General features: G+C 32.3%; 2 protein-coding genes across 3 annotated transcripts in view; both read right to left on the bottom strand.

Annotated features, from left to right (window-relative positions):
* Nucleotides 1–16,149, bottom strand: part of LOC139098359 (TOX high mobility group box family member 4-A-like) — a 195,883-nt gene that overhangs the window by 106,016 nt on the left and 73,718 nt on the right. The gene's annotated exons all lie outside the window — the stretch shown is intronic.
* Nucleotides 1–16,149, bottom strand: part of Pstk (Phosphoseryl tRNA kinase) — a 39,396-nt gene that overhangs the window by 15,795 nt on the left and 7,452 nt on the right. The window contains exon 3 of the mRNA XM_070650653.1: nt 14,983–15,058. The gene's annotated coding sequence lies outside the window, so the exon portion shown is untranslated. The remainder of the gene's footprint in view (nt 1–14,982; nt 15,059–16,149) is intronic.

The following is a 16,149-nucleotide window of genomic DNA, read 5'->3' as shown; positions in this document are numbered from 1 at the left end:
TATCTATTAATTCCCAACATCAATACCTAATGAATTTCAATATTTAAAAGGAATCAAAAGTGTGTCGAATATTTGTTTAATATTTTTTTATTCATTCATTCTATTAAAGCGGGTTATTGCTATCGGTATAAAAGTGTAGATCAACTGATCAGCAGCAGCTTGACTCTTTTGAGGCCAACAACATTTTTTTTCCCTACCAAGTTTCTTTTTTGAATTAAAATTTTTTTTATATTTCTTTCAGACTCAATTCAGTTCTCCACCTCGAGATATCTCTTTTCTTCTTCTCTTCCTCTAATTTTTTTGTATTATTATTATTATTATGAATATATATTATCTTGTGGCAAAATACAGAAGCCTATAAAATAATTGCTTCGAGCTACGGCATCAGATTGATTTTCATGAGATTTAGATGAAAATTATGAAAGAAGAAACAAAATTGATCGCATCATTTAATGAATTTACGATAAAAATAATAATGCTTCTATTTCATTATTGATGTATAAAAATAAATTCTGCTTAAAAAAATAGTAATAAAAAAATCTACGCGGCAAGTAATTCAATCAAACATCATTAAATTGTCATAATTTTTAATTTTATGGATTTTTTTTGAGTCATTAGAAGTTGAGACGTGAGTCATGAAGAAGTGTCACTTGATTTGAAGGATTTTGGATTGGATGTGACGCATTGATTAGTGATTAGGTTCGGAAATGTAGAGCAACGGAAAAACCAGGAAGTCGTGGTTTAGGACTTGGGAATACTAAATGTTAAGAGTACAGTCCTTGTTAATTACTTGAATATCGAGGAAATTTCATAAAAATTATTGAGGAATTAAGGTATTTGAATACTGTAAGGTCATGAGAGCATTGTTCGAATCTTTGGGTCAAAACTATTCCTTAAAGCACATGACGCACAAATGGCCAACTTGACCAAAAGCCAACTTGACTCGAGCCTGATGCCGGATTTTATAAAATCTGATTTGAGGCAATAGGAACCCTTAACTGAAATCGGATATTTGAACGTTTTTACTCCATGTGTCTGGTGGGTATCTGTTTCTGATGAGAATCGAGCCTACATCTTCACAATATAGTGGGTTAAAGATACCCGGTCTACGGACTCACCACTCGGACACAGAGGCGTTACTCTTTGATTCGCTGATTTGCCTACTTATAGCTCAAAATTCAAGATTTAACTCTATTTTGACGTCAGAAGTATTGAGCATGAGTAAGGTATCAATCTCTGCTCACGCAACTGAGAGTGGTGAGGCAATGGCAGAGAGATTAAGCAACACTAAAGCGACATTGAAGCATTTCCACTTGGTTTCATCGGTCAGAACCCACAACATGCAGTACAGAATTTTTTGGAAAATTTAGATATTCACCAAGAGTTCCAATCCCCAAAAGATGAACATACTCAACCAATAATCACCTTAATCCATCAAACCGAATTCTTCTTCCTTAAAAACTATTCCAATTTAGTAGCTAATATCCATTAAAACATAATAAATCTCTAAATTAGACAAAAAAAACCTATTCAGACAAATCACATAAATCCAATGCTTGTTAAACTTCCCATAAACCCGCTAAAAAACATATTTTTTCCATCTTCATTTCCCTCATTAATTAAAAAAATTGAAAAAAGATACACATAAAATAAATAATTTTTTTTTTATGATTGGCGACTTCTGTTTATAGATTTAAAATAATAAAAAAGACACGAAATTCAACCTTCCCATTGCCTGTTACCAGCGTCATCATCATTTGTCCACTGCTTCAAAGTGATCTATCATGTTTCATAGATAACAAAAATTAATGAATGAAAATTGAATCGACTGACGATGACAATAACAACAAGCTTACTGTTTGGGGGAATAAAGAAGTTAAAGAGAATAAAAAAAATGGAAAGAATGTTACTGACTTGAATATCGTCGTTTGTTGGTTGTCATTAATGGAAATCTGGCAGCTCTGAAATCCATTTATCATTTTAATGGTTACAATTTTTTTTCTGTGTTAATTGATTGAAAAGGAATTAAGAAGAAAATGAGCTTTTTTGATTTTTATTTGAAAAATATATTTAGCATGGATTTTGGTTGTGATGAGTTTGAGGAGTGATTTTGAGTGATGTTTTGGGTGGAAAGGTGTGAAATCAATGGCAATGCACTTGATAAGCTGAATAGAGTTGTATTGGTTTTCAAATTTGCAATTTAAAGATTTAAATTTTAGATCCTGCAGGTTTTAAGTAAAATTTAAGTCAAATTTTAATAAAATGTTTAATTTAGACCACCTCTGAATCTTCAGATCTCTGGTCTTCTAGTAGGCCGACCTATACAGGCAAAATAGAGTAAGTTTCCGAACATACCGTCTCTTGCCAGCTTTAGTTGTTTTTTTTTAGGGATTCGGATGAATTTTTGATTAATTTTTGGTTAAAATAGACGAGATTGTTATCATGGAACCTTTCACTTATTACGGAACGCAAAAAGTCGACTATTGGACCCCTTCCGCAACTAAATCTCAACGTCTCCCCCTGCCTATGAGCATTAAGTAAAAAGTGAACGATCCTAGTGAACCTAGGAACCGACTTTTCTGGATCTAGTATGGATATGGTTTAGATGTTTCAAATTGTCATACTGGGTGTATCACTATACCATCCTGGTGATATGATGTATAAACCGTACCGAAATATACCAAAACTGTAGAAATCGTCCCTAGAAGTCGGAACCAATCAGAACCTTCTAAATCCATCAAAACCTTTCAAAATTCAAACAAAATAAGCAAATTTAAATATATAAATTTCAAAATAATCTTAAAAATCCAAACTAGCTTTAAATTGCGTCTATTTCCCCAATTCTCACAGCTATAACCCTTTCCCATTCTCAAACTCGCTTTTATCACATCCAACCTAGAAAGCAAAATGACAAATGAAGAAGAAAAAGGAGTGAGAAAGAGAAATAAATTAAAATTAATTTTCTAAGATATCAAATTTAATTTTATTAATCTCAAATTTCATTGTCAATTTCCTGTCTATTCTCATCACAACTAGTAACATCCATTAAAGCAATTTACCGACTATTTGACTTTTTATCGTCTTTTCTTCTTGCCTTTTTTTTATAATGTTGATGATATCAGGTCTGAAATCGATTGATGGTTTTCAGGTGTTTTTTGAGAATTTTTTAAGGTTTAAAATTTTTTTTATTTTCTTATCTTTTAAATAATTTCTTAGAATTGCAATTTATAATGCCGGCAATTGTGAGCACCTTTTGATATTTTTTTGCTTAATCCAAAATTATCTAAACTTGCGAATCAAGAATTTAATAGTCGACATTAAACAATTAGGACAGCTGAAATTTCAATTCTATGCAATTAAAGCTCGCTTATTTCCTGAAGGCAACAAATCATGATCTTTTTTTTTTTTTATTTATATTTTGATGTGCAATTTTTTATGCATTAAAGGAGTATCATTGAGCATTTTTATGGGTCTATAAATGTCGCTGTAAATGCATTTTTATTATTTAATCATGATGGTGTAGAGATAAAACTTTTAGTCATTTGTCAATGTGTTTTGTAGATTTTATCGTAAATTGTTGAATGAAATTAATAATTAAATTTGTGTAGGTTTTTGAAAATGTAATTTTAAAAGTTTGACAAATTAAGAAATCCACAAGAAGAAATTAAAAAGTTTAAAAAATTTAAATTCAACTTAAAATGAAATTTTTAAAATTTTAAAATTTTTGAATTTGAAATGAAAATCTAACTTTCAAAGTTTGAATTTAAAGTCCAAATTTAGAAAATTGAATTTAATGTCAAAATTTAGAAATTTGATTGTAAAGTCAAAATTTAGAAAATTAAATTTAAAGTCAAAATTTAAAAATTTAAATTTAAAATCAAATTTTCAAAATTTGAAATCAAAATTCAAATTTAAAACTTTAAATTTAAGCTTAAATTGTAAAAAATTCAAATTTTAAAATTTCTCAGAATGATTAAATTTTCAATTCATATACTTAGTCTATTAGAGACAATATTGTTCTTAATATTACTAATAAACAAGCTCTAGCCAGTTCAAATGCCCATCTTGTAGAGTTCATAGTTCACAATTAATCTATAAAACCAGCGAATTACCTAATTAAGCACTTACTCAATCTCTAAAATTCCCCAAATCTTCGATAATTCTTTGCATTTATTAATAATCTTAATCATTCTAAATTAACCATCAAAGGTCAATCTATAAAGACCTAAAAAATCATCAATTTCATAAATTGAAAAAATTAACAAATTGTTAATTAAAGGCACACATTCACATACACATGTAACCTCATTGATCTTTAATCTAACTCCACTTCAAAGCCGTCATCATATTTCATTAATTTAGTTTGTTTTATCTCTCAACTTTAATTTATTTTTCTCCATTTTCTATTGTAATTGTCTTTCTTTATGTAATCAGTTTTAGTGGATTTTATTTGGGAATTTGGAAAGAAATTGTGTGTTGTGGATTTAGATGGACGGTTTGTCTAGTTTGATGCTGTTTTTGTTTATTGGTCGTGTATTCTGGTTTGTTTTAGAGGAACTGATATAGAAGGGGTCTTACCCGAATACCATAAATCGATTAAAAATCTGGCATAAAACCGGGATGACTCTGACTTAATGATGGGCTCGATTTAAATGCCGCTCCTTATCAAAGTCATATCAATCTGATATTGGATACTCGATTTAAATGCATGCCATACCCGGATCGCGCCGAGCTGATGTCGGACTCGATTTAAATTTGGAACCATACCAGAATCTGGTCAGAATCACGCCAGACTGATCCTGGATTTTGGATTATTAGCCGACTTATGCTATACGGATTATTTAATGAATTCCCAGACAGAAATAGGTCAAAAGCATTGCTGCACTTATCAGGCAGAATTTCCGAAACCACCAAACATCCATCAACATGCGCCTAATCCCCACCAGAAACCCAACTCTGCCCAAATTCCAATTCAACTCCTTCCTAATCAATTTTTAAATCATTCATTTAATAAAATAAAAATAAAAATAAAAACATAAAGCATTGTAAAAGTCATTCAAACCAGACCAGAGAATGGAACACAACAAAGGGAAACAGAAGAAATAGAAAAATAAAATAAAAAATAATTCTTGTATTTTATATCACCCAATAAATTTTTAATTATCAAATAAAAAAGCAATTTTTCCTCATTTTAATTCCCTAAAAAATTATTTTCTCTCGATTCTCCTCATCCACTTTTAATTTTTTATCTTGAGGGCTTCCTTTTGGATAAGAGTAAAATTATGTGTGTATTGTACAATGCAGGTGGGCAACCTGTGTGCTGCGGAACACTGACAGTCAAAAATTATTTAAAATGCCATGAACCGTATGCCAAGTGCGGTTTCAGTCGAGGCACTTAAGTGAGCCGCGAAAAAAAGGTTGTCCACCCCTGCTATAATTCAATTTTACAGCCAGCACAACAAAAATAAAAGAATATAATGTGAGTGATGCAATAAAAATTACGACTAGAAGCTTCATGTTTAGATAGATTAGATCGACGTTTGTAATTTTTGACGATTTATGTGACTTATAAAAGAAGTTGGAACTAGCTGACGATAATTAAATAAAAAATTTACAGCTCACCTTTTAGTGCCTCATTGTACTATTCCCCTTGGGATTATAAAAAGTATATATGAATGAATAGTTTTTAAAAAAATACTTTAACAGTCATCGTAAATTATCGTAAATTAAATGTGTACATTTTGTGATTTATTTTATTGAAGACATTAAGAAGTTCACATCTTGCCTTGACATTAAATATTGTGAAAATAAAAATAAAATAAAAAAATTATACACGACAAACTTGGATGTTTGGATTGTTGCACAACACATGCTCGATGCACCTGATGCACCTTTTTTGATTCTCATTTTTCAAATGATTTTTTTTTCTCTTCTTTTGTCGTGAATGAAAATAAAATGGCAAGGGGTGGAAATGGTAAGCTGAATTTTAGATGTATTTTTGGAATTTTGAATTTATACCCGAGCAATATGTGACGGCATATCTAATTTAATAGCTTATGGATAGTTTTTGAATGTTTCCTAATCTTAGGATTGCCTGTAATTCCCGTAACCATAGAATTAGCTATAGGGGGAGAGGGATTTACTCTCAACCCCTCCTTCATGCCCTGCATATGTTCCTGCTCGTGACTAAGCCCATCATCAGGCTATTATTACAAAGCCCATCAACACAAAACAGAATAGGCTCCAATGCAAATTTTTAAGAACATCGTTACACATATCAAGCCCATCATTAGGCTTGTAATGCATAGCACATAAATAAAAATGAAATAGAACCCATTACTGTTCTTTTAAGGACATGGTTAGATACATAAATCAACAATAAATGGAAGCGGCCTCTTGTATAAGCTAAAATGGACAACAGACGATATTCATTCAGAGCTAGAAAACGTAGTCATGACGGAGTTGGGATAGAGCCTTGACAGAACTGAGACAGAGTCTTGACAGAGCCATAGAGTAACGTACCTCGCCACAATTCGTGTGTCGTAAATACACAAAGCGAGTTGGTGTAACTAGAACAGCAAAAAAGCACTCAAATACAACAAGCCTTTCCCTGGGATCGAACCCTCGCCCTTTAAGTCGATTGTTTGAGTTCCTAACCGCTTTTTCGCGGCTTTAATAATCATTCTGGATTGGTTGTGTTGATAAGGACGCTAGAGTTTTTAATATCCCAAATTGGCAGAAGTTATCGAAAGATAGAGCTGTCTACAGACGTTCTTTAAACGGGGCAATGGGCCCCTATGCGCCCCGGCCAAGGAAGTAAGTAAATAAGTTAATAATCATTCTACGATTTCATAGATTTTATCCAAAAAATGCAAAAATTCTGCATCAATCTCGAAAATTCTCATCCAATTTCCTCATCTAAAAATAAACTTGTTTACTCAAATGTCTTGATTCCGTTCCAATCAATCTAACCATCAAGTAAATAAATCATGAAATAAATTCAATATCACTACATTGTATCACAAAATCAATAAACATTGCAATAATCCATAACAATTTCATATCAGAATCAATTTATATCATATAAAAAATTATTGACAGCCATTCTAATCTAAATCCTCAGATGTAACCAAGCCAATAAAAAAATAAGGAAATTCATGTATTATTTTCCCTTGCACGACAACAGTATTAAGTTCATACTTAATAATTTTATACACGATTGATTTTGATGTCATTGAATGTTCATCATTATAATGTAATAATTTATAAGCATAAAGCAGGTCTCACGACAACAACAAAAAAAAAAGACAACATCAAACGACACTTGAGACACAAAGAGACCACACAACATAGTCGAGCGAAAATATAAAAAAAAGACAACAATTTTTAAATATCAACAGCAGATTTATGCGCACGATTTTCTCTCCTTTATAGATATTCATATAAAAATTTTAATACATGTAATACGGCACACGTAGACTGAACGGTTGATTTCGGCATTTATGATTGTATACCGTTCATATATGTTGAATATTAACACCTTGCGTGGTAATAAAAATAAAAAAAAATTGAAACCAGATTGTCAACGAGCTTCTGGTCAATACCATTTTAATGAAATAATATTTATTTCATGAATATTTTCCGCATCGAAAATTGACAGACACCCGTGCAGCAGCAGCAAGCACAAAAAAAATAAGAGTCAACAGACCCAAAGGGAAACAAGAATATAATAATGAATATCCACAAAAAATATGGGACATTGAATGCACGACTTGTGTCCAATAATGATTACTTCCTTAAGAGGAAGCTTCACTTTCGATATTTTTTAGAGTATCTGGATCAAATTTAATAATATGAATAAGTTGCGTAATTATGACTGGTTGTCTGTAGATGTGAATGAGTGGCTGCTTAGGGATGACGATTTTATGGCACTATTAAAATTTTTTGAATTTTATTAAAATTGATCATGGACATCAACAGACATTTCATGATCATAATTTTATAAAGATCAGAAATATGTTAAGATATACTTGAAAAGCTGGAAATATTTGAGACTATTTTGGCCGTAAAAATGTTTGTTGACTTTGGATGAATGCGGAATTCGACCCGAGTGATGAGTGATTGGAATGTAGACTTTGGGAGGTTGAGTAAATTATGTCATAGCTCGAAATCTGTTCGAAATTCTGACTGAAGTTGGCTCTAATCCAGGGGGATAGCTAGGGGGCAATTGAGGGCTTGGGCCTTCTCCCGGAGAATTTTTCGGCTATGCTCCATATTAAATTTGAATCGACTTTGAGTCTTGAATTGTATTAATGCCAACTGATGAAAAATTCAACGTTTGATGGATATTACTCGATCGACATAACGTGGGCAAGAGCAGATAAATGGAACTCATAAGATCAACATTGATTGATCGTTCTTACCAAGTATATGAGGCGCATTACGAGACTTTTATGAGAATCAGCTACTGGGACGGAAATCAATAATTGGGACGGGAATCAATGATTGGGGGGAGAATCAGAGACTGGGTCGAGAATCAGTGATTGGGAACAGAAACACCGACCCTGTCTTAATCTCGAATTCCTCAAATTTGAGGAGATTTCACTTTGTCCCAGTGTCATGGAAGCCTAGATTGACATTTGAACTCTGAACTCTATAATTCCTATCAAATGACTCCCAAATCAAGCCTTGATTACCAAAAATTAAATCAAATTACTCAAAAAATCTTAATTCACAAAAATTTAAATTACCTAATGAATTTTAAGTATCCATTTGGTATCCATATCGATAATGATGACATTAAAGAATATCCATACGTAATTACCACAATTTAAATAACATTTCATGTTTATATCCTCAACGACCATTATCATTAACAGAAGTTAACTACACCTTTGATGATTTTTGCACCAATTTTCATAAAAAAAGACAGCACCAAAAGAAGTAAGAGCTTATAACGCATTTATTACTTGTGTATAGCATTCACATGAGCACATGTGATGAAATTTTACTTACAAAAATCCTGTATTTTTTTTTCTTTATTTGCAGTATTTATTGCTCACTACTTATTGCTGTTGTTGCTGCCGTATGTTCTCATTCCCACAATATTAACAGAAAAAAATAACTTGAAATTTTTGCTTATTTCTTTCTCAAGAGTTTATTGAGGACTTCTTTACTACGTTTAATTTTGAACCACCTGCTTCGGCTTCTTGTTATTTTATTTTATTTTTTTACTTTATTTGATCGCATTTTTTTATCCTTTTTATTGTGTTTTTTGCTCTCTCGTCTGGATTATGATTAAATGAGTTTAGTGTAGAATTATGTTTTTAAGGATTCACAGGAATGTTTTTGAGACTTAAAATTGCTTTTTATCTACTTGGAATTTTTTTTGATTAGTTTTTAACAAGTTTCTAGGTTTAAATAGAGTTTGGTACTACATTGTTGGGGAATTGCAGTTTAATGAATTGAATTTGAGTTTAATGGTGTGATTAGGGCTCATAAAATTGGATGAAAAGTCATTAATTAAAGCTAGGGTTTGTTTAAAACTGAGACTGACTGTGAGACGAAGTGGCTCGGTGTCAGAATGATTTCGTACTTTGGTACCTAATTATTGTAATATCGACAAAGCGGTCATAGGTTTGAGACTCAAGAGAGAAAATTTCACTCTCAATCGTTAAAAAATCATTAGCCGCAAAACGCCTTATTAGCGCAGCTCAGGATCTCAATGATCTGAATAACTAAAGGTTTTTTTGTCCAAATTTACAGGCTCGCAGTCGAAAAATACACGCCTGCACCCTTGAATGAACTTTAAGAAACAGCCAGAAATTCGAAGTCTGCTCATCTAAAATGCAGGAAATGCAGACCTGTGGTTCTTGGTCGAATCCAAATTTAAACATTTAACCAGGGTACTAAGTTATCAAACCAATCAATTATCAAGTAACTTAAATTGACAAAACAGAGCTAATGCTTCAAACCTGACCTCTCTACAATTCCTGGATGCTGAGAATTCACGTCCCAGCCAATCTGCCAACCAAAAAGAAATCGCAGCCGTCATACGTTTCAAAAAAACACTAAAAATTTACTAGAGAAATTGAATCTCTCCTAGTTACAAACATACTTTTCCATCACAACAAATCCAGACCATAACAATCCCAGAAGGGCCAAATTAATTACATACAACTTATCAAACATAAAAAAGGCTATTAAAACTACCTCTGTGACTGTAAACAGTATAATTATACTATTTCATAAAAAAAGTAATCCAAAGGCTATAACAGAAGCTTTCATTTGAATATAAATGATCAGCAGAACCACTGATTAAGATATTAAAAAATGTTAAACATTAATTTAGCTTCAAGTTATTGATCATTGTGTACCGTTAAGTTAAAATAGAACTTTCATTTCTGCTGAAAATATCAATTTAGTTCTAATGGACGTCATCATGAAAAAAAGGTTTTAATGCTTGAATTAAATGTGTTCATTTATGCAATAAATAATCTGCAATATGCTTTGATATTGAATCAATTTATTGAATTGAAAATGAAATCGTTTGGAAAAGTGGATCGATTTAGTCTAAATTGGAGAATTTTGAGCTATAGAGTAGGTTTGGAATGGGATTCTATTTTAATAACAGCTTTAGTGATGATTGAGTTCGAAGAGAGTTTAAAGTCAATTTAGATTTTGAATGGAAAAGTGGATTTAACTCCATATTAGTTCTGGGTCGAGGATCTTGCCTAGGGACCTCAAAAACTTCAAAGTCCTCCTTCTGGGGCAGAGCTCGAAGTTGACACAGATTTTGTATAGAGTCATGTCGACAATTTCATCTAAAATTCGAATCGGCTTCGAGGTCTGCCCCAGAGGGAGGACTTTGAAGTTGTTGCAGTCCTTTGGCAATGCCTTTAACTTGCTCTCTCTGTGACTAAGTCGTTCACTTTGATTCTGGAATTGACCAGCGGTAGCCAGCGATAGGACTAGTTTTAGGCGACGTCTATGGGAGGTCATGGATCACAATTGATCTGTCCGGACAATGAATTTAGTAAGTATGTAGAATCAGCCTTTAAAGAGCCATTAATACAGTCAATAACAGTGGTGGACAACCTTTCCTTTTTAATACGGTTAGTGACATTTTCAACATTTTTTGGCGCCACACTATTGTGTCCCGGCACAGATGTTGCAAACCTCTTGTCTATAAAGATATATTCAGTCATTTAAAACACAATGTTCCCGTCATTTATGGTCAAACCCCTTAAAATATCTTTTCTAATCGTTCCAAAAATCAATTCCCATTTTGACATCCAGCAATCAATAATTTTATTTTTATTCAATACCCTATCATTTAACATCCATGATACAATTCCGGTGATTATACAGATTCTTATGTATCTGATCGTATGTGCTCCCATTATGATTATAATTATGATGATTAAAACTTAACAATCAAAAATCTAATCGAATAGATTATAATTTATAGCATAAATTTCTTCTTTTCCAGTCATTTTTTAATCTTCCTCATTAAACTCTAAATTCACTGTCGACTTTAAATCATTTCTGCCACTTCAGTCAACTTCAATCAAAAGATTCAATTATTTTTTTCATTCATTCATTCATCTTGCCATGCTCTGTTGCTTCTTTTTCTATTTATTGTGTATTATGTATGTATGTATGTATGTATGTATGTATATGAATATATTCATCTTTCGTTGCAAACTGTTCATCAAAATGCCAAATGAGGAAGATAATTTGACGTAAAGTTTACCATTAATCATCATCACATCGTATATACTGCTCTTAGTGTTATATTTATTGAAATAAAAAAAGGAGAAAAAGCAGATTTTTTTATTTTCTTTTTTCACGTGTGGATATGAATGAACTGACTTGAACTGACTTTTCATCATTTTTTTTTTCTATACGGATGTGTTTTTCAAATGATTCTGAAAAGTATGAAAGAGGAAAATTGAAGAGTAGGTAATCTGGGGGAGGAGAGAGGATTAGTTAAGCGCATTGGAGAGGATTATTGTGCCATTTGAGTTTGATGTTGATCTGTAGACTGTGGAAGTTAATTTTGTAGAAGCTAAATGAGAGTTTTGTGCTGTTGTGACGATGTTGCTTTATGAATTTTTAGATATGTAGATTATGTAGACCAAGATGTTCTTTATTTACTAGGATTCAGTCAAAGGCCTCCAAAGATGCAGTCTAACATTTTCTGTGTTTTAGATTCAAAGACCTTGAGTTTTCGGCTGAACCAAAAAATTCGTCTAAGGCATCAGGTCTGCATTTTTTGTTTTCAGGCCAGAAGTTTTGGACAAACCCTACCAAAGTTCGAAGTTCTTTCGGATTTTTCACGGAAAAGTCGACTCCAGTCCATGCCCACGCTCTGAACCCTCCAGATTACCAACTCTTGATAACTATCATCTTTACAGTTATCCGGGTATATTGTTTGAGATGGGCTGGACATGTATATAGACGCGTACAAGATGCCCCAGAGTTTAAGGTATCGGACTTTGTAAATTGTAAGAGGTTTCGAGGAAGGCTAAAAAATTACAGGATTGGATTGCAGAAAAGGACCCTAAATTCCTTAACATACCAAACTGGTAGAAGTTCTTGAAGGACAGAGTCGTTTTTAGGCGTTCTATCAGTGCGGCAATGGACCCACGTGAATCCAGCAAAGAAGTAAGTAAGTAAGTAAGTAAGTTTTAGGACTTAACAAGATAGCAATATGGACTCCTAAATCACGACTTTTGATCCTTTTCAAACCATGAATTCAGATTCACCGTAGAAATACAAAAACTCCGAAAATTCCCCAGAAGTTCTGACTATTAACTCTCATTTTCCCATCCAAATATCCCAATCTACAAACCTTCAATCACAAAACAAGCTTTTTAACTTTAGTTCCTTTCAGAAAACTTTCAATTAAGAGTAAAAAATGTAATGTTGAAATCATTAATAAAGCAAAAACATATTTTCACAGACATCCAAGTGTTGCTGATGATGATCATTAAAAAATGATGATGATATATTCAGATCATACATATCTCTGTACCTTTACATTGTATACTTATTTAATTCAATTCCGACATTCAAACAGATCATTAAGCATTTTTCTTTATATTATTTATTGTATGTACGCGTGTATGTATAAATTTTTTTTTTTATTGTGCAACTTCTAATTATTGCATGACTTCATATTCATCTACCTCATTTGCTGTATTTACTTCGGAGTGAAAACATCATTTATTCATGTCTGTGGCGTTAATTACATGTGTTGTTAATGAAATAATGAGTTGGGTTGGAAATTGAAAGATTTTTATTTTAATTGTGGAATTGGATAGAATGTAAATTTAAATCAGAGTTGAACAACAGGTGCCTGTGACAGGCAAAAACCGTACAAATTCTTGATGATTTTGTAACTCTGATTTAAATTGACTGGAATTAAGATTGACTGGAATATTTGATATTTTGTTGTATGCTCTGCATATTGATAAGTAGAAATAGTGATAACCTTACAGTTATTTGCAAAATCAAAGGTTCGAATCCTTAACGTGAAATTTATGAATTTTGTCCGTTGTCCCCGGTCATATTTTTACCTTATTTTTTTTTTTTTTTTGAAAACTTTTCAACGATTTTTTTAGTCATTTTTCGATGATTTGGCTTATATAACAATAGCCAAATACGAGCAAATTATGATTCCTTTGAATAAATTAATAAAATCATAAATTCGACCGACTTTTAGAATAAATAGTGTTAGACCAAGAACCATAGAGCGACATTTTCTACATTTTAGATGACCAGAACTGCAATTTTAAGAAGTATCTTATAGTTTGTCTAAATGCCTGTAATTTTGAACAAACCCTCCCGAACAACACAAGTCGGTCCGCAATCAATCCAAAATTTGGTACCAGCCCGGTCGTTATTCTGACATGATGCCAGATTCAAATTAAATCCAGACTTTGTGGACGGCAAAAGATCAAAAGAAAGGCCGAAAAAGTCCTGGATTGGTTGTGTTGATAAGGACGCTAGAGTTCTCAATATCCCAAATTGGCAGAAGTTATCGAAAGATAGAGCTGTCTACAGACGTTCTCTTAATCAGGGCCTCTGTGCGCCCCAGCCAAGGAAGTAAGCAAGTAGTAAATATCATGCCAAAGTGACATTGACCAGGTGCCACCTGGTGTCGGATTTTGGATCAATTAACCAAAATGTCTTATTCAGTCTAGCAATAAAGCAGCAAGTACTTTCAGTACCAAACTTACACCAACAATATCAATTGATTAATCGTCATCTGCCAAAAAACTAAAATATTCTCATCTCATTAAGCAGAAGAAAAAAATTAAGGACGACTTATTAAATTACAAATACACAGACACATAGTGCTACGTACTTAATACAAAAATTAATGATGAGATAAGACGATGATGAGAATGAATATGAAAGGTGGGATGAATGATAATGAGAGGTCTCTCATCTCATCATAAGAATCTCACTCTTTATTATTAATCTCATTGTATGGATATTATTTATGTATGTATGTATAAATTATGCAACATGTGCTCGTAATATTGAATGACATGGCAATAATGAGGAAAAATAATTTTTTTGAATGCATTTTGAAGGTGAATGAACATAATAAACAAGAAGTAAAAGAAGCTGAGAAATATGCCTCAAAGATATCAATTAATTCAAGCTGCATGTTACTCTTATTCTGTATTATTATTGTTATTGCCCGTTCTGTATCAAATGTTGCATGTTATCAAAACAATAGAAACAGAAGTGAAATTTCTTTTAATAATAAAAAGGAGACCACGAAGTACTCGACCATATGTTGTTGCTCACAGGAGGCTGCAGATATTCCCTTTTTTATCCCCGCATGACACATATACAGACACATGGCTGCATTCTTACATGTAATTGTGATTTATTCTTACTGATATTTATTCCTGTATAATTTACTTTGTAAATCTATTCAACTCAAGTGTTTACGTTACTTACTTGTTGGAATGGATTCATATTATGAGGATGCAAGAAGTATAGTGAAGTTGATGAGGAAATCTTGTAAATTTCTTACCTGGAATGAGATAAAAAAAGGATGAAATTAGTAAAATTGGGCAGGTTTAGTGAATGTTTTGAGATATTTTATGGCAATTTGCGTTCAATAGCTTAAATTTTTGTGTAGAATGGCTGTTTGGAGATAGTTTGTGGGGAGAGAATAATCTAGAACTCAAAAAGGCACTTCAACTCGTATTCTATTGGCTGTCTTGTAGACAACATCTAAGTGTGTGTTTACAGGGCTGATGAACAGTTTGTAGGATACGGCTATGCATAGCAAGCCTGCATTTCCTGCGTTTATGATGCTCAGACCTGCATTTCTTGTGTTTTAGAAGCACAGACCGACAATTCCTGTGTTTTAGATGAACAAACCTGAATTCACGGGGTTTTAGGTTAACATACCTGCCATTTTTGGCTGTATCTTAAAATTCATCCAATTTTGCAGCCCTGCATTTGTTATCAAGCAACCTTATTCATACCTAACGCATCCCAACATCCTAGTATCTCTCCAACTAACTATCAAATCAGTATAACAAAAATTCCCACACCACACGCAAGACATAAAACATGTCCAATACATGAAATATAATATATATTAAAATTGCAAAGCATAAAAAATTAATTATAGACTCTGCACCGCACAGGGGGTCAAGTCTTTATCACCTCAATTAATTCATTTCATAATTTCATATGTAGATTCCATAAATGTATGACAATTTTATATTCTTTTTCATTTCACTGTGCTACTGTCCTACCACTGCGGTGACTATTAATTTATCGTTAATGACATTTCGCACTCTTTTATCACATTTTCATTATTATTAACAATTATTTATTAATAATTTGATGACTGTGTCGATACATTTTTACAGATATGACAATTGTGAGGTTTGGAATCAAGACGAAAAAAGAGAGACAGCAAAAGTCAATCAGTGTTGTTGTCTGAGCTTACTAATTAAATAATAATTGCCGTCTGTCACGATATAAAAAATTATGTGGATAGGAGGGAAGGAGGAACAAAAAAATATAGAAAATCAAGAAAAAAATGAAATGAGATTGTAATCGAATGATAGAAAACAAGTTGGAAGTAAATTGCCTGTAAATAGGCTG

Source organism: Chironomus tepperi, unplaced genomic scaffold, assembly GCF_022539635.2.
Source record: "Chironomus tepperi strain 1889 unplaced genomic scaffold, CSIRO-AGI_Ctep_v1 contig_445, whole genome shotgun sequence".
NCBI lineage: Eukaryota > Metazoa > Arthropoda > Insecta > Diptera > Chironomidae > Chironomus > Chironomus tepperi.
The sequence above is the reverse complement of the archived record's forward strand: the minus strand, read 5'-3'. Positions and strand labels throughout refer to the sequence as shown.